At 27.6% G+C, this 21,054-nt stretch overlaps 1 non-coding gene across 1 annotated transcript; it reads right to left on the reverse strand.

The window, feature by feature from the left end:
* Positions 1-1,208: 1,208 nt before the first annotated feature.
* Positions 1,209-8,321, reverse strand: LOC105845506 (uncharacterized). The gene is made up of 3 exons (XR_010641791.1): positions 8,140-8,321; positions 1,618-1,779; positions 1,209-1,477 (listed from the first exon to the last, which is right to left on the reverse strand). It is a non-coding gene; the product is annotated as an uncharacterized LOC105845506 (transcript).
* Positions 8,322-21,054: the final 12,733 nt, after the last annotated feature.

A 21,054-nucleotide genomic window follows, 5' to 3' on the forward strand; every position in this document is an offset into this window, starting at 1 on the left:
ACTAAAATTTGAGATTTTAAAAAGGCTCAGCAATACTGCAAGTAATTTGAAGATTGCAAGCTCTGTTGAGTTTTTTTGAATCTGTATTGATTATTTGTAGTAAGTAATTATAAATTACCTTACACAAAATTTTCTTTAAAAGAGATAAAATAGAGAGTAATAATTTGTAACATTGTCATTATCATCTGTTTTGAAATTTTAATTTTTAAATGGTCTAAAAACTCCCTGTATCGGTGTACAATGTAAAACATGAACCCATTTAAGGATTAATACGACTCAATGACAACATTTCATTGACATTATCTGATAGAACTCAATAAAAACATTACGCGTGTAGCAAACAATATTGGCGCAAGGCTGTTTATATAGTTTACATACAGCAAACAATATTGCGCCAATATTGTTTGCCTATCGGGTACCAAGACAACACAATAGTGATTTATTTGACCTTAAACTTTAGCTTTTTTTAGTTAAAATACATTTTTGAAAACAAACGTTGAGTATTTCATAAAATCTTTTAAGGAATATCTCATAAGCCAGATTACTGTCTCCAAAAGCTTTTACTTGTTTCCAATGAAGCAAAGATAATTGTTTTTGTAATGATTTTAAATTCAATGACGTAAAAAAGCGTTTTCTAAACTTTACTTTTTGTTGGAATATATTTAATGAGGTAATGTAAATTGATAAAAAGAAAATGAAGTGATCAGAAGTTACTTTTAACTATATTTTTTTGAGAAGTTTATTAAAAGTATCAGTTGTTGTAATACTTTCTATCAAAGTAGCTTGTAGTCACAGTTATTCTTGTAGATTTATTAATAAAAGGAATCGTCCCATGTTCAAATACATCATTATAAAACTTTTAGATTTCACATTTGGTGTGGTATCAAAAAAATAACCAAATTAAAGACCATTAATTTAAGCCAGTTAGCGTTCAGTTTAAAATCATACAGTTTTTGTCAGTAGCAACAACTCCACAAAGTTCTATAATTCACAGTTTTGGCGCCACCTCTGAAGTCAGGTTTAAATAGGTTTTTAGGATTTAATTAAGTCTTTTAAGTTTAAAAAATATTTTTCATAAGGTTATTTGCTTATCGAAGATGTCAACTATATAAAAAAAAACTTTTCTTGTTAATGTTTATTTGAAATTTTCACCCTGTTTTGATTTTGATAAAATAAAACATATTTTAAATTAGTTCTTAACCATGAGATTATATTCAATTCAATAACAAAAAAAATTATTTTCCGGTATGTATAAAAAAAGTTATATATAACTCTGGTTTTAAATTTTCATAATCTCAAATATATTGATTCGATAACCTATAGAAAGTAAAACTGCTGTAATCAAAATTATTGTGACAATAAAAATTATTATTTGCACAAAAGTACCGCACCCCAAGGAAGCATACCCAAACTTTTTTGCAGATTTCGATGCATTGCGAGCTCTTAATATGTCACCTCTACCAAGAGCGCTGGTAACCTAAAATACAAACTTATGCTTTTAAAACAGAAATGTAACATATATAATGTAATCTAATTTTTTTAAATTGTTTTTCCTAGAGAAAATAATAATAACTTAAAACTCTATTCTTTCTTCTTACAAAAAAATAAAAAGCAAACCTCATAAGCTTTAATTATAGAAAAAATCGAAATCGGCCAGCAGCAAAACAAGCATGTTAACCAAGCTAGCAGGTTGTGATTTTCTCGAAGTGGTCCTGCGCAATTTTCACCAGACGTGAAAATCCCTGGGTGTTGATTAATAACAAATGATTCTTTATCTGGCTGTAATGAAATTAGAAAGGAAAAAAAGTTTAATATCAGGTAAAAAAAATATAACTTACTTTATAACTGTAAACTAATTATGTGACATCATACTTTTAAAATAAATTCGTTACAAATACATTTCTACACTATTTATACTGTATTTAGAGGAATATAGTTGCTTAGTCGTTTTAGAAGGCCAATTTTTAGTTTTGAGAACTACGCCCATTTTTTCTTTTTTTCTTACAATCGCTCCTGGTTGTGGACAGGAGCGTTCAAAGCATTTTTTGATCTTTGAGATAGCAAACTTCCAGACATGGAGCAAACTCTAAACATTTATATGTTTATACTTATGTCAAATAAGGATGCTTTGCAAAAAACTGCGATGATTGGAGCTAGGGAACAAAAAATCCCAAAAAATTAGCCCCCCTCCCTGCCCCAAACGTGAGAGCATATTTCAATGCAAATTTAATTTTGTCATAACTTTTGAAATCTGAGAGGTAATACTATGAAACTTATAATTTATCGATGAATATAAGTCTAGTTGAAAATAATACAAAAAATATTTTATCAACTTGTTGCTCTCACGTTTGGGAAAGAAGGGGGACTAAATTTTTGGGGCTCTTTTGTTCCCAAGCTCCATTCATTGCAATTTTTTGCAAAGCATCCTTACTTGACATAAGTATAAACATATAAATGTTTGGAGCTTGCTCCATGTCTGGAAGTTTGCTATCTCAAAGACCAAAAAATGCCTTGGGCGCCCCTGGTTGTGGATATTTTTGTATTATATAATACAATCTATTTCAATATAGGAATAAAGAAAGGTCAAAAAAAGTAAATTCAAACAAGATATAATTTTGGCATTAGGGATTTAAGAACACAAATTGTCAAAGAAACTTACAAAAACATACAAACAGAGTAATTAACTTTAACTAAAAATATTTGAACTTTGGTGCCTAATAGGAAAATCTAAAGATATATCTAGCAAAAATGGTTTTAGAAATACCTACTTTATTAAAACATTCAAGTTACTCTCAGAGAAAAATTGCAAACTTAGGGAAAATGTGGGAGACCACGTATCACTACGCCAAGAGATGAACGGGCAAAATATTGTTTTACTTTTTAAAGAAAAATACTTATTTAAGTTAGTAACACCAATATTAATATAAAAATTTAATATAATAATACGTAAAGTAGTTTATAACGGTTAATATGTTAATTTTTTTATGACGGTTAATATGTTAATTTTTGCAAGTGTAACTAATAATTTTGCTGTCCACTGTTTATTAAATTGTTTTATTGATTTCAGGCAAACGTATTAAAATACTATACTCTACTTGATCTCAGTTTGTAGCTTTATCGTTTTTATTTTAAATGCTTATCTACGACAACATTTTTCACGGGTTCAAGTTCATTTTTTCAACAAAAAAGCTGAACACAGATTGTTGGAGAAAAACAGCAAAGCATTAGCTATGTCTATTTAACAGGAGTTAGATTTTGCACATAAAAATTTATAGAACACAAGCTATTTCAAAGCTTTATTTAAAAGACCGTTGAAAGAAAAAAGGTTTAAAATTTTAACTTTAAAAAATAGCTAAAAGATTCAAGATGGTCTGGAATAGGTACTTATTTTATTTACATTAGAGCTATAAATTGATAATAAGCTCATTTTGGCTAATTCCAAAAATATTATAAATTTTTTATTAAAATACTTTAAAAAGATTGTCTAAGTGCACTCAGCAGTAAAATTAGGTTTCATTTGTAAAGTTTTAAATTTTATTCTTAATTATTAGATGTTTTATCAAATAAGCTAAGTTTTATTTTTTATTTCTAGTTTTTTTAATTTTTTACGTTTGTTTATATTTTTTTTAAATTTTTTTTTTTTGTTCTTTATTACAATATTTAATACATATTTACAAATATATCAATAAGAAAAAGTACATGCAAAGAAATCGTTAAAAAAAAAAAATAATAAAGAATAAAGATAAAGAACGCGGATACTCAAAGAAGACCATACAGGTCTTGTCACCGAGAACCGCTGTTGAAGAATTTTGAACTTTATTTAGATTTTAGAAAAAACAAAAATAAGCAAATACAAATTTTAAACTTTTCTTTAGTTATGGTCTTTATGGCATGAATTAAAATACCAACTCTTCTGAACCGCATGACTCAAGCGAAAACAATATCATAATATTCTTGATAAACAAATACGTCTCGCATCTTACTCGCATCTATACGATCACTGATTCTTGTTACTCAAATGTATCTTATAATTACACTAATCTTAATTGTTAATTAATTAATAAATAACCGAAAATAATAAGAATATGATTGCACTAGGTACATCCAAATGCACTTTAAGGTTGTCCAAAATATTGTGAAGAAGAATTTATCAAATGGTGGTACGTTTACGCTTACACCGCCAAAAATGCTAAACCACTGTCAAAGGGTGGTTTACTTCCAAAAATATCATACATACAATATTTGCAGATACATCCATTCACATACATCAACTTTTTTTTTTTTTCTTTTTTAATTTTTTTTATTTATTTTTTTGTTTTTATCTTTTTATATATATTTTTTTATTACAAAATTAAATTCAATATTAAAAGTATATACCGTTCGTAATACAAGTTATTTACAAAAATTACAAATAAAAATAAAAATTAAAGTAAACAAGTAAATAATAAATGACTACTCTTCAAATAATGTCAGTGCAACTTTTAACAAAATTCAAATAATGGTGTTTAAATATAGTTTCTCACATAAACTTTAAATCAATATTGTATAAAAGTAAAATATAAATGAGTGATGACAAAACTGGGTATAATTAAAAGTATATAAATATATTTTCAATTGAGAAAATTACTTTTTTTAGTTTTCTTTTGAAGATATAATAATTCCATTCATGAGAAAAATCAAAATTTTTTTAAATTATTTGATTCCATAAAAAAGCTCCACGAAAAGAAATGCAAAATTTACTAAAGTTTTTTTTGAAATTTTGGTTGTTTAATAAAATTATCATTTCTTAAAGAATATTTATTTTTTTCATTTAAAGAATATAAATCAAAAAAGGAAGCTGGAGATGAGTTGGTTTTACATTTAAACATAAAACAAAGAACATTATAAACATTTACTTGATATATATTAAAAACATTCACGTTAAATAAAAGTGGCCTTGAGTGAGTAAAACGATTTTTGAAATTTATAAGACGTGCAATATGCTTCTGCTGACAATAAAGTGGCTTTAATATACTTTTATGAGTACTACCCCATACAATATTAGTATAATTAATATGCCAGTGTATAAAAGAGTAATATAGTTGAGTTAATGAATGTTTGTTTAAAACGCTTCTTGCTTTATATAAAACTCCAATGCTTTTTGCAATTTTGTTGCATAAATGTCCGATGTGATTCTTCCATGATAGATTTTCATCTACAATGATACCTAGAAAGTTTGTGAAAATTACTCTTTTTATTTGAATATTATCAATATGAAGAAGAGGCATATTACTTGGAAGTAAATGTTTTTTAAATCGTGGATGAAAGAAAATCTATTTAGTTTTATCAATGTTGAATGAAAGTTTAATTTACTTAAACCAATCAGATATTTTTGTTAGTTCAATGTTCATATCATAAAAAAGTTTATTGATGTTATTATTAGATAGGAATAGGTTTGTATCATCAACAAACATTATAGTTGTTAATTTTGAGACTTCATGGAGATCGTTAACATAAATCAGAAATAATAAGGGCCCTAGTATAGATCCCTACATTTTGATAATCTTGTTAAGAAGATCCGTCGACATAGACATGCGATGTTTTAAATAGCTTTGTAGTTTTAAAGCATTACCGGTGATACCATAATGTTCAAGCTTTTTAAAAAGTATTTCATGGTCAATTGTGTCAAAAGCCTTAGATAGGTCTATAAAGACGTCTAAAGTAAACTCTAACTTTTCGAATGATCAGTTATACTTCGAGTAAGATGAGTTATTGCATGTTCAGTAGAGTTATTCCTTTTAAAACCGTATTGATTTATGTAAAGTATATTATTAACAGCAAGAAGATTAGATATTTGGTTGAACAAAATTCTTTCTAAAATTTTTGAAAAAACATAGAGGATAGATATTGGTCGATAATTACTGACATTTGATGGTTCGCCTCCTTTAAATATTGGCGTTATTTTGGCTATTTTCAATTGATCGGGGAAAATTCCTTGATTTATAGAACATTTAAAAACTTTAAAAAGAATATGTTTTATGGTATAGTGTGAATCTATGACTATATTACAATTTATATCGTCAGGACCAACTGTTTCATTAGTTTTAAGCATTTTAAAAGCACTTTCAAATTCTGAAGAAGGTACTTCAAATTTATATAACTAGAGATTAATGGAAACACGTAATCATTTATTGGATTAATCATATTTGGAGTATTTTTAGCTAAATTAGGGCCAACAGACAAGAAATATTTATTTAATTCTCTTGCTATTTGTTTGGTTTCATATAAAAATACGCCATTAACTTTTATAGTGTTAGGCACAGAGCATAATTTTAATTTACTATTTCCAGTAATTTGCCATGTGCATTTAAACTATATTTATATTTTTCTAGTAAACCATTATAATATCTTTTTTTTAATTTTTTACTTTGACTTTCAAACATTTTAGCATAATTTTTATAAATAACTTTATTTTCTGGGGTTGGTTTTTTTAAGTATATACAGTTTTTGCTTTATTTTTGAGGATTTCCTAGGATCTTTATTGACCCATGGTGACTTTAAACTTTTATTGGTTATAATAAATTCACGTTTTGGAAAATTTACATCATATATTTCATAGGAAGTTTTAAAGAATGTATCGTATACTTCACTAGCTTCAAATGAACTGTTTATATGATTCAAATTTATTAAAGATAATTGATCCTTAAACAATGCTAGATTTGCATCGGTGAAAAAACGTTTGATAATGACTTTTTTATGTTGTTGTATTAATTTTTTGTCAATATTAATAGAGAAAAAAATAGGGAAGTGGTCGGAAACGTCACTTTTTATTATACCTTTTTTAAGAGTTTCATTAAAGATATCGATTGTTATAATGTTATATATATATATATATATATATATATATATATATATATATATATATATATATATATATATATATATATATATGTATATATATATATATATATATATATATATATATATATATATATATATATATATATATATATATATTTAAATAAATGGAGAAAAATATTACAATTAAATTTTCTAATGAAAACGTCTTTATCAAAATTTTAACGAAAAGTTAAAAGAAAAATTTAGTTTCGAATTCCTAATTTTCGACAAATTTAAAACACGTTTTTAATTAAAATCTTTGTATTAAAAAATTTTATTAAAAACTATGAAAAATTTTAATTTGTTATACAAAGTTTTATATTTATTTGTCAGGCGGAAACTAAACGTAAATTAAGAAAAAAAAGTTCCTAATTCGAACCGATTACGAAATCACTTGAAATTGCTGGTGGTGTTTGTAAGTTTTTATTCGCAGCTCAATTGAATATCAGAAAAATATTATAACTTAATTTAAAATATTTCTAGCTAAAATCAGTAACACGTAGAAGCAAAGGTTACTTAACTAACTATTTAAACATAAGTCTAATAATATTTATTTAAAAACTTTGGCATATATATAATTCTGGCATATATAAAATTCGCCGAATGGTCACACAAGAGCAGTGAATGCCTGAGGGAAGAAATGAAGTACATTAGAATACAGGATAATTATTTTTCGAACAAAGCATATTTTGACAGTTGTCAAGACAAAAAATAAAAAATAAAGATTAATAGAGAAATATTTAAATTATAAGTAAGACAGACAATGCACCTAAACAGTCTTAACAATAATAATAAAAAATAAAATGTTTTATAAACACTAATATTAACGAAGATATACAAAAAGTATGTCACCAAACAAAAAATAAATAAAACAAAAAATTGATTTCAAAAATAAAAAGTACGCATCCAGCAATGAAAGGCTTCAGAATGGAAAAAAAACATTAATGCCAATGTGTAAACATAATTTGTGTAGTGATTAAGTAATAAACATCTCCTCAGAGTCGCGTCTATTATTACTGGCGTTTCGATGATGATCAGTACTTATAACTAGTTTATCCCGTCAGACAAACGTCATCGCCACTTATGCTTTACCCCGCGACTTACGACTTTTCCATACTGCATTAAAAAAGGATTTACTACAAAAGCCAAAACCCAACCACACCCAAATTTGTGAAACACAAAGTATTTTTTGATGATATGATATAAAAAGTGTTGATCTACTGCGCAATATAAATAACAATAATTAAATAAATCACTTACCATACCACCGGTAGAAAAAACTAAGCACAATAAATTAAAATTCAAACAAAAATGCCAGAAACAGAAAATACTAATAAATCTTTCCCTAAGACCATTTAAACCACAAGGTACTTCCAGCACAAATAAACCAAAAACAGTCAAATGGCAATATACCCTATTAAAAACCCTTTTAAAATTAAATAAAACACAATAGAGTCCTCAAAAAACTCTAACGCTGTCATAGATTCTTCATTCAAATTTTGTTAACCAATCTAAAGTGTAAGAAAATGAAACAACCCGCGCAACTTAAAATCATAACTAAAAATCAAGTAATATATGAAAAAGTAGAAAAAAAATATATATATATATATATATATCGTCTGCAAAAATGTAAAGATTTAAACATGTAGTGAAGGATATAAGAAATTCTCTGAAAAATAAAAGACGAAAATTGTGCAAGTGAAAATCAAAACAAAGCTGAGTAATGAATGTAAGATAATATAGAATATAAGTTCCTTGATAATGGTAATAATATGAAAATCAGCGGATAAATAATATATTAAAAAAAAATTCTAATAAGATTAACTAAATACTAAAATGAGACCAGATAAATTTTAGCCAATTAAATTATTTTCGGGTGATATAACAATAATATAAGTCGTGATATAAAAACAATGTACGAAGCGGGAAAAAATAAAGTTTAGAAGTAAAGCTTTCTCTACGGTCCGAATTAAAAGTAACTTTGAGACCATATCTAAATCGAATATTCCAAAAAGTAAAGCTTTCTCTAATAATAATAAACCATGTTTTAATTTATTAATCTAAAAAACATTATTAAGAAATCACGTCACTGACTAACGCTCGTGATATTCAATGATTCATTAAAATTTATAAAAACAAACAAAATTTATTTTAAAAACAAAATAAATTTAAATTATATTTATAAAAAAACGTTATTAGAGGAGATCGGTATTAAAATAACCAGAAACAACCAGGTATCGAAATAACCAGGTACAGAAACAACTAGCTAATGAAATATTCATGTACAAAAACAATTAAGTAATGAAATAACCAGGTTCAGAAACAATCTGGAATCAAAATAACCAGGGCAAAAACTCACTAAGCAAAATGTCTGTTTAAGGCTGTGGCACTCGTTTCGAGTTCTTATTTGTGTCTGTTTACAAATAGTAAACAGTTTTTCTTCGCACTTACGACAGTTCGGCATAAAAGCGAACTTTCAAAAGTCTCCTCATAAATGCGAAACTGTCAAAACTTGCATAAGTGCAAACTGGCATAAGTGCGCCGAAAGAATCTGCAAAGATTGCTAAAAGCGCGAATCGGTATAAGTGCAAATCTTCATAAATGAAAAGTATAGTGTGCGAACTGTATAATTGACAGCGTATACTAATGAAAACTTATTCTTATGTCAGTTTTTGCAACTGCTAAGCACTTATACCAATTCGCTCTGATGCAAATTTGCACTAACGTTAGTTCATACGTATGCAGATTCACTGTTGTGAAATTCCTGTTTTTTCCTGTTTTGAAAAATACTTGTTTTAAAACTGCGATATTGCTAAGAATTTATCTCGTGCCTATAACTAAATTTATTTTAACCCAACGGGCATGTAAGGACGTTCGTACGACGTACCTAGAAAAGCGTGCCTACTGGGCACTTTTTAAAAGATTCTCTGACGGTTTTGATTATTAGAGTATCAGAAATCAAAAAAATGTTAAAAAAATTTATAATTTTTTTTTGAATGTTTATAATGAAACTACCTTGATTCGTTTCGAATCATATAGAAATGTTTCGAATCGAATTTCAAATCACTTTTCTGATTTGATTCGATTCGAAATATTGAAGCTTCGCATGGCTCTAATGTATATTAGCTGTTTTAAATAGTTAAAAGTTAATTCTTTAATGTAAGAATGAAATAACTAGATAATACAACCAATGGAAATTTAAGTAAGCTATGAAGTAGTCATGACTTACTTAAATTATTGCAATAACCATAAAAATCTCTCTTTCGATTATATAATATATACTTTGAAATTTGTAGAAGTTTAATATTGTTGTAACCTTTGTAAAATGCTTGTTTTAACTTATTTAAGGTTCTAACGACAAGATCCTTTGATCTTCTTTCAGATACCTTGTTATATATTTGTTATATCGTTTGTCGAAAATTCGTGAAAGCCCATTATTTTTGTTTTTGACAATATATAATTGTAATACGACCAACAAATTAAAAAAAAAAGAATCAACTAGAGGTATACCTCTAGTTATTTTTTCAATCTACGTAGATTGAAAAAAAAATTATTTTATTCTTAAGAAATGTTTATCAAAATATTATCATGAGTAAATTTTACAGTTAGACGAATATTATATCAAGAAATTTATTCAATTTACCATTATACTTTTCAGGTTATTTAAATACCAATATTCCTTACGCTATAATAAATATTTATTGCGTACAAATATTACCTTGTTAGATCTTTCATGCAAATATAAGCTTGAGCAATTCAAAATTACTTATCCTACACCTAATATCTGGAATAAGTTTTCACTAATAAGTTTGAATAATATTGATTTTAAAAACTTAAATTGTTTTAAAAAAACTATTGAAAAGAGTACTTTAAAGTATAAAAATTCAGTTACTGATTTTTTCTAAATTTATTCTCTGTAAGCTTCACAAATAATTTCTTATTTTTTATTATACGAGTTTTTTATTATACTCGTGTACATGACTTTCCGTGCAACGTCATATCTTTTTGTAAACAACATGCGCGTGCATAATTCTTATAAGCTTTTTTAATTCATATTGCTTTTAAAAATCTTTTGAAATTTAATAAGTAACAACATCATAATTGAATATTTTTAAATAGTAGTAATTTAGCATCCGAGGTGCAGTGGCACCTCGGTGCAGACACCTAATAATGCTATTTCTAACAAGAAGGTGTAACAAATCAACAGAAAATAGTAGGAAAGTTAGCAGGAAATGATGAAAGCTTTACACTTGTGTCAGAACAAAATGAGTTCTGTACAGTACAAAAAAGTGATCAAAAATTTTTTAAACTAGACAAATTAAATTTACTCTCCTTTAAAATGTATTTAGATTTTTAATCTGTAAATAATAATATAATGCTTTTCTACAAATTTACTTTTTACTAGGGTGGCTAGCAACTTGGACATCCTGCTAAAGTCAGTAAATTAAATTAATAATGCATTATGATTAACTTAGTTGCATAATAAGATTGCAAAAAATGTATTTTTAAAATTTCATAATCAGTGACGGATCCAGGCTTTTTTGGTGATTGAGATTGCTAACTTCCAGACATGGAGCAAACTTTAAACATTTATATGTTTATACTTATGTCAAATAATGAGGCTTTGCAACAAAATTGCGGCGATTGGAGGCTAGTAACGAAAAAAAACCTTTGACTTCATCCCTCCCACCCACCTCCACACACACACCGAATGCGAGAGACAACAAGCTAAAAAAAGATTTATATGCTATTCTCAGTTAGACTTATATTTATCGTTAAATTTTAAGTTTTATGGTATTATCCCTCAGCGTTCAAAAATTACGACCATATAAAATTTGTAATCCCTCAAATTGAGGGGGTTTAAACTTCAAATGGTCATAATTTTTGAACGCCGAGAGACCATTATATATTTAGTTTTATACTTAATTAATATTATATATAATTAGGGGTAGGTAAGGCTCCTTAGCCGTGGTGAATGTTTCCACAGCAAAAGGAGCCTTAAGGTGAAAATCTCATCATGTCTGGAAGTTAGCTATCTCAATCACCAAAAAATCCTGGATCCGTCACTGCTCATAATAACATCATTATTTAAAAGTCAATAAGAGCACTTTTAATGCAAGTTTATGTTTTTGGGTAAAAGTAAAGGATTGTGTAAAATTTTTTGTTACTTTGTATTTTAAAGTTTTAGGAAAAAGTCATGGAAAATAAACATGAAAATTTAATGTTTTTTAATGTTGTCCCATTAGCATTTTTAATATCGATTCCCGCTGTAGTGAATTAATAATAGGAAATTAAAACACGTTGTTATAGAAGGCTTTATTCAGCAAATAATAAATATAAAATCTAAAGATACAATCAAATTATTTTACATAAAAAAAACAATAGTTATCGAATAACAACAGTAAGTGATAAGAATCAGCACTCTGTCAGCAAGAATATAGCCACCAGGTTTAAATTTTTGATATAAATTTATTCTGAAATAGTAATCTGTCTGATACACAATCACCCAGTCAGGAGATAAAAAAACTAGTTGCCCCAGCTGGTTTTTATTATGTACTAATTAGACATTTAATGGTATTGATATGTTTATAATTAAATCAAGTTTGCTATTGAGAAGTTTTTTTTTTTTAATGTTAGTTCACCTCCCTAAGGCTGAGAAGGGCACTACAGACGAGGAGGCTACTTAATTGTGGTTATAACCCTCTCTTAACTCTATAACTCCGAAGCACGAGCCTTGACGAACAAGGTCGCTACGCGGAGAATAAATTTGAGCACGGTACAAACAGGGACGTGGTGAGGATCGAACTCGGAACCTCTCGCATATGAAGCGAGTACTCTTTTTTTACTTCAGTACATACAGTTAATGTTTTTTATTATACTGTACTTAATAAGCACAAAATATAGATGGTCCTCCAAAATCAAGTGTGAGTGAAGTAAGTTTAAACTTTTTTAAAGAGCTACATTACTATTTTAAGAAAAAAAATTCTTCTGTTCTTCTGATGTTAGATTGTAGTATGAAATATGTTTATTTTGTTCAAGTCATTTTTCAAATTCAATATTTCAATTAAGTTTAGTACTGTATTAATTGAAAGTAAAAAGTTTAAAACTCTGCTTTATAAATGTTGTGTTGAAAATACTTATAAATAGTAGACTTATTATTAGGTGGTTTGGTTCCATAATATATTTAGTTATCAAGCTCTATATCGTAAATGATAATATTGATGAGGACCCTCGTTTATATACTTTAGCATACTTCTCCCTTCTCTTTTTTGGATCGAATTAGAAATTAGAGCAACTTCAATATTATGAATTGCTTTAATCCAGTCTCTGCGTCATGGATCAGTCTTTTTCTTTTAAAAGCTGATTTTTAAAAAGAAACTTTATAAATTTTAAACCCACATTGGTTTTTACATCTTTTTGAGTAACTAGAGACACAACAACTGGTTGAAATTTAACTCGTGAAAATTAATTTAATTCTTGTTAAAAAATCAATAAGTGAATAAATTTTCTAACAAAATATACAAAAATCTTATTGTTTATTGCATGAAAATTTCCGATTATTAAATTTCCGATGTTTTTTCTGCCTACAAGTACAGTGGTGGTCAAAAGTATGGAAACTTTTTTAAAATTACATTTTTTTTTATTTGTATTAAATAAAATCAAAATTATTTAACCCGAGTGTACTTGCAATAGTCTACTTTATATATACTACAAGTTTGAACTTGTCTTTTCTAAGACATTTTATTACATACTAATATTTCTTAATTTCGATTGGACAAAAGTATGGAAACTTGTTCAAACTTGTCACTAAACATAAACAAATCTTATCATTTAGAATTAAAACGTGTTAGAATTGACATCTTTGTTAGTTCATCATAGTTTACTTTTATATTAATCAGTATGGCACCGCGAAAATATTAGTCTAGTGATATTAAAAATAAAATAGTTGAGTGTTTTAAAAACGGTAATAAACCAATTGATATTTCTCGAAATTTTCAAGTTCCAAAAGGTACAGTTTCAAAAATTATTAAAAAATTCAAAGAAATGGGAACTGTGGAAGTGAAAATGAAACCTGGAAGACCAAGAAAAACAACAAAAAGATTGGATAAAGTTATAAAAAATACTTCTACAAAAGATCCTAGAAAGTCATCAAAGGATATAAAAGAAGAAATCTTGGAACAGCATGGAGTTTTATTATCTGACAGGACAGCTCGTAGAAGGTTAAATGATGCGGGCTTATTTGGAAGAGTGGCTGTCGAAAAACCGTTAATTTCTAAGAAAAATAAGATGGGTAGATTATTGTTTGCAAAGGAATATTTAAAATGGTCATAAGTTTCCATACTTATGACCAGGCCTAATTTAAAAATTTAATTTTTTTTTGTATATGTTAATAAAAAAAAAAAAGTTTTATTTTATTTAAAAGTTGTACTACGACTTCAATAAACATATGCATAATATGTAGTAAGTGTTGGATTTTTTATAAATAAATAAAAAGCATTTTTGAAAAGTTTCCATACTTTTGGCCACCACTGTATGTGCGCGCATGTTTTTTTTTTTGAAAACGGGAATGTCAACATTCGCAAGTTATCTATATAAATATATTTTCAACATTGTGGTAGTAATAAATGTGTAAATATTAAAAAAAACAAAAAAAAAAAGAAAGAAAAAAAAAGAAAAAAAAAAAGATATTTGTAAATAATATTTTTGCATACTTGGTATCTGACATATATATATTTATTGCAATGTAAAGCGGTTTTTGATGACAAGACCATTTGGTCTATATATATATATATATATATATATATATATATATATATATATATATATATATATATATATATATATATATATATATATATATATATATATATATATATATATATATATATATATATATATATATATATATATATATATATATATATATATATATATATATACATACATGCATCTCTATCACTATCTCCCTCACTAGGTGGCGTGCCTTAAGGCTCGGTTTTGGGCCCATTGCTCTTCGTAATCTTTATTAATGACCTGCCAGACAGCATCATATGAAATGTATGCTGACTACAGTAAAATTATTGGCACGATTAAAAACGAGCCGGACAGCATTACTCTTCAAGCTGACATTGACATAGCAGTGGAATGGTCATATATTTGGTTTACACATTTCAACATTGAGAAATGCAAAGTAATGAATGTTGGTTGCACATGTAACAAGTTGACGCGAAAGTACTCAATGGCTAACGTTGACGGCACGCGTTATCCACTCAAAAAGACTGTAGTCGAACGAGACCTTGGTGTGAAGGTGTCCAATAGCAAATAGAATGCTAGGACAACTCGAAAAACATTTTGCAGTTGCATTATTTATTTATAGCGCACACTGTATCTTATTTACATTCTCTCCCGCCTCGAGTTTGCTGAGCAAGCCTGGTCGCCACATTTAAAGTCTGGCATTTCCTCAATCGAGTCCAACATGAGCAACAAAAACATCCTCTTCATCTTATCCTCAATCAAGTCCAATACATCCTCAATCAAGTCCAACATTGAGCAACAAAAACAATATCATCTACTAAACACCTTTCCTATGGAAGTTGACTCCAACAGCTCGGTCTAACAACACTTGAAGAACGCCTTAAAAGAGTAGACCTTATCAAGTAATTTAAAATTATGCGTCAACTCAAATTGTCAGTTTTTTCGTCCCACAAAACTTTCAAACCGTAAAGCCAAGTATATTTTGAGAGGGCATAACCAAAAACTATAACACCAACTTGTACGAAATTATGGAGAACAATATTCTTTTTTTCAAATTGAGTTGTTGTCCCATGGAATGCGCTTTCCCAAGTAGTAGTGAACAATCAAGCAATGCTTTCAAAGATAGCATAACAAAGTAACTTTTAGAGATACAGTTGCTGCTTTGTCTGTAGCTTGTGTGTTTTCATTTCCGACAACATAGAGAGAGCCTGGTGTACACCTCTTTATCAAACTATAAAAAGATTTATTGTATTTTTTTTTTTTTTTGATAACTAAATGAATATATATATATATATATATATATATATATATATATATATATATATATATATATATATATATATATATATATATATATATATATATATATATATATATAAATTAGCAAAAACACTTATCTAATTTTTGATTTCTTTTAAACTGTGTTTCACCATAAGTAGGTTCATCAGGAAGATTCTTCCTGATTAACCTACTGACGGTGAAACACAGTGTAGAAGAAATCAAAAATTAGATAGGTGTTTTTACTAATTTATTATTGCTCTGTTCTTTTAGAACATTGAGCACTCTGTTTGTAGAATACACTAACAATTTATATATATATATATATATATATATATATATATATATATATATATATATATATATATATATATATATATATATATATATATATACATACATACATATACATTATTTAACATAAGTTTTTATGGCATTTTTATAACAAATTAAATAATTGTTGGTGTTTTCTTTTTGTAAAAAATAATAGAAAACATTAAACATTATCATTTGACACAATTATGCCTAGGCGCTATTTTAACACATTAAGATTTTGTCATGAAAAAATAAAACTTATATGTTTCTAAACATCATAAAATTTTTAATTATTTATTGGCTGACCATTTATAGCGTGTGCCATTAATCGTCCGCTGAGTAATGGATGAGCAAAATTCCAATGAACCGCTTAAAATGAAATATAGGTCCACTGCAAATCTACTACATTAATGCTTGCTGAGCGGATATCAAACAAATAAATATGTACTTCAGTCATCGTGGTTAATTTTCTATTTTTAAATTTTTGTAATTGGTACTCATACGAATTGCATTTAAAATAGATCATGTTCATAAAACGAGACCTCTTGTCCTCTGTAGAAACTGGCAATGCAAGCACTATACTGGTATAGACAAAAAATGCAGATTCTTCATTAGGTTTTATAAATTTATTGAAAGGAATTTTCTTTTTTGTAAAACTTCACCTTCAGTTTTTTTTAACAATTTTTGTTGAATGGTTACGACCTTATCGTTTTTCATATCCGTTGACCTTTACAATTATAAATTTTACTACTGGCACACCAATTTTTTGTGCGCTGTTAAATAGGAAGCTAATTTTAAATTATATTTTGGAACAAAATATTTTCAGATTACAACTTTTTGTTCCAAAATATTTTCAGATAACAACTTTTTGTTCCAAAATATAATTTAAAATTAACTTCTTATTTAACAGCGCACGAAATTTATTATTCATTCTTTATTACTTTTTTTTGTTTAATTTTTATTTCTATTTTAAATGATTAAACTGATTAAATACAGCGGACCTTACTGTGGAAAAGTTAACAGATATTGTTAACAAAAACGAGACTACATTAGAGCAATTTAAAAATGAATCAAAACGGTTATTATTTTTAATGGACCTGTTTCTTAAAGAACTGTTTTTTAAGAGGTTTTTTTCTGTAGAATCTTTATCTCAATTATCTTTTTTTTTAAGTTTCTTTAACATTCTTCCTTTTTTTGAAACAGCAATTGCCTTTTTTTCCGGCGGTATATGTGGTTATTATAGATCAAGTCTTTGTTAATGATTGCACAAAGTTTACAAAACTTTTATAACTGTCCATAGGGAATTGTTATTTAGCAATCATTAGCATAGCATTGGAGGAAACTTTAGACGGTGCCCGAAGTCTCCTCAATGTGGTGTATTGAAAAAATTAAATGAATCGTAACAAACTCACTTATAGATTATAAATGTGTACATTCCCAAATGTCCGCAAGTAATCATTTGTTTTTTAAAAAATTGCACAAACTTTGGCAGAGTTAATAATTATGATCTGGATAATTACTTTAGAATCAATACTTTACATCAACAAACCAAAAAAGTATTTTCACTCTAAACCCTGTTTTTTTGCGAGAAACTCTCAGTTAACAGTTTTAAAGCCAAGTACATACCAACATATCGACCAAAGATAACATTATTCCAATGTTAACAGGGTTAGAGGTATCTAAGTATTCATTATTTCTCCGAGTCCAAAGTCTCCTCGATCTCCCCTATATTCAATTAAAAAAGTAAATAGTAAGATCTATATAAGTTTAGAGATCGCCATTCAAATCTAATGACAATCTCTATTAAACATAAAGAGACAAAAAAAAAAAAGGAATTCGAGGTTTATTTAGAAATATTTGCTTATATAAGTTTCATTTTTTTTATTAAAAAATTGAAAGAACTTAACAACTTTACTTTATTTAAATTTTTTGCTATATGAAAAGCGTTCTATAGTTTTAGTCCTCGGTATGCTATTTCATATTCAGAATACTTAATTTTAATGTTTTAAAGTTAAGTATTCTGAATATGAATAAGAATACTTCAATGTGCTGCTTACAACAAGAAACTTTTTTTAACTACTCCAAGTTAGGTCAGGCTCAGGATTATCACGATCAACCTGCCTAGAATCATGTAACCCATTACTGCGTGCCCCGTATCCTGCCTGCTAAGGTTCGTCTTTTTTTTCAAGAAAAAAAAAGATATTGGAGCAGTTTAAAGCTTGTACTTTCATTCACTAAATTTTTTATGTTTTAAATGTTTTAAAGTTAAGTATTCTGAATATGAAATAGAATACTTCAATGTGCTGCTTACAACAAGAAACCTTTTTTAACTACTCCAGGTTAGGTCAGGCTCAGGATTATCACGATCAACCTGCCTAGTATCATGTAACCCAGTACTGCGTGCCCCGTGTCCTGCCTGCTAGGGTTCATCTTTTTTTTTTAAGAAAAAAAAAAGATATTGGTGCGATTTAAAACTTGTACTTTCATTCACTAAATTTGTTTTTTTTTTAATTATTCACCTCCCCAAGGCCGAGAAGGCCACTACAGTTGAGGAGGCTACTTTTGTGGTTACAATCTTTTCTCAACTCTATAACTCTGAAACACGAACCTCAACGAACAAGGCCGCTGCGCGGAGAAACAAGTTGAGCGCGGTACTACAAGGGACGTGGTGGGGATCGAACTCGAAACTTCTCACTTATGAGGCGAGCGCTCTACCACTACACCACTACCGCATTAATACTGGATAAAAATTTAATACAGCTTAATCACTTTAAATATTTATTGGTTATTACAACCATATTTATTGGTTATTACAACCATAAAATTGTAATATACTAGCTGGAGGAAAGTAAAAATTTCATTTTTCACATAAGAAAATTATGTCATTTTTCATTGAAAGCATAATTTTCAATGAAATATCACTTAGTTTTAATAATTTAAAGTTTGCAAATAAATGATAAAAATTCAGAAAAGTCAGTTAACAATATTTTACTGATTTAGAGTTTCAAATTATTTTTTATGTTGTGTTCTTCGAAACGACTTTTAATAAATGGTTCGGTAGTATTTTTGTTGATTTGAAAAACAGGTGTTATATATTCCTATACTTAAAATATGGCTATCTATTTTTAAATCCGGCAAAAATATTACAAAACAAAATAAAATCCCGGAAGATTTAATAAGTTTCTTGCTGAAAAAACATTCTTTAAGAACGTAACAAATATATAGCTAAGCGGGAAAGATAAAAAGATAAGGTTTAAACAAGTTGAAGAAACTGTCGAAAACAATAATTTTTCTAGACAATTTCTTCAACTTGTTTAAATTTCAAAGTTAAACCTATTTTGACTTGCTGCTGAAATAGTTATACTTCAATGACTGTAAGAGAATTTAAAACCATTTTCAGCTATGTTCTTATTCTAGCTAGTCTATTATAATTTGTTTCATATTTACATTTAAGACATAAATGTTTTGTAAAACCGCTTCTTTTTTAATAACTGCGTGGATGCATCTTGTCATGCTCACAATTGATTTTGTCATTTTTACCAAATTGAGGTTATTTTGCCAAATCTTTAATGTTTTCCAGAAGATCTTGTCTATTAGTTATAGTTTCATTTCCAATATCTCGCTTTACTAGCATCCAAATGTTTTCGACTGGTTTGATATTAGGTGAGTTGCCTGACCATGGCAAAACATAAATGGACGCCCTTCTCCTTGGTCACAAACGACTCCCAAGGTCGTTACTGAGGGTAGAAATTTGACTGTTCCAAAAATGCTGTTATGATAAAACTTTTTTTGCCAAAAGTTCATCATTACTTGAAAGGTTGACTAGTTTGAGAAGCTAGTCTTATACAAGATAAAGATCAAGTTTTTAAAAAAATGCGCGATTCTTACATTGATTGGAATAATAAATTGACTAAAAGATGTGTATTTTTTGCTTGTGGGTCTTCATTATTTTATATTCTTTGTTGAAATATTTAAGGAATACCCAAGTAGGGTGGCAAAAATCCCGGAAATTTTCAACAACGGGATTTCGGAATTGAGAAATTTGTCCCCGGGAAATCCCGGGAATTGTTTTAACGTTTTACCAACGTTTTACCTACCTGGGAAGTTAGTAAAATGAATTTGAAAAGACATTTATTTTTTATTTTTTCGATTAATCATAATACACAATTATAATTACGCAGAAAAATAAAATTATCAAGAACGTAAACAAAACAAAGTTTTAAAAAAGTTTATGAATGGCCAATTTCAATTTCTGCGTTGTCGATGTCGTCTTTTGAGAGAGAATAGTTTCCACTTTGATTAGTTGATGTTGGTGCATCAATCATACAAACAACGTCAAGAAATGAAAACTGGAGGAAAAGCTTTTGTTAGCCAAACAGTTTTTTTCAGGTGCAGTATAATATTCGATACGAGAAACATAAATACCATCACCATTGACCTTTTGACTGTGTTAAAAATGAAACAACTTTTAGTTATTGGTGCACTATGAATATTTCTTACATTTAAATAATCTGATTAATAAACTAATAATTGTATATCTTAATAAAATAAATCTGTTACTTAAAAACAAAATATTATAGTGTTACAGCGTCTTACATATTAAATTATTGCAAGATATTATTGCATATTGTATAAAACAACAAACCGATCACCAATTTGAAAATCAGTTGCTTACTTCTTTGCTGCCAATTAAAGATCGTCGTTTATAAACGACGATATTTATAAATTATCATTTTTAATATGAATTGCATATTTAGCCTCATCATTTACATCAATCCCGTCATCAGTTAGATTAAACTCTTCACAAAGAATAGTTTCTAGCTTTGC

This window comes from Hydra vulgaris, chromosome 11 (assembly GCF_038396675.1).
Source record: "Hydra vulgaris chromosome 11, alternate assembly HydraT2T_AEP".
Classification (NCBI taxonomy): Eukaryota; Metazoa; Cnidaria; class Hydrozoa; order Anthoathecata; family Hydridae; genus Hydra; species Hydra vulgaris.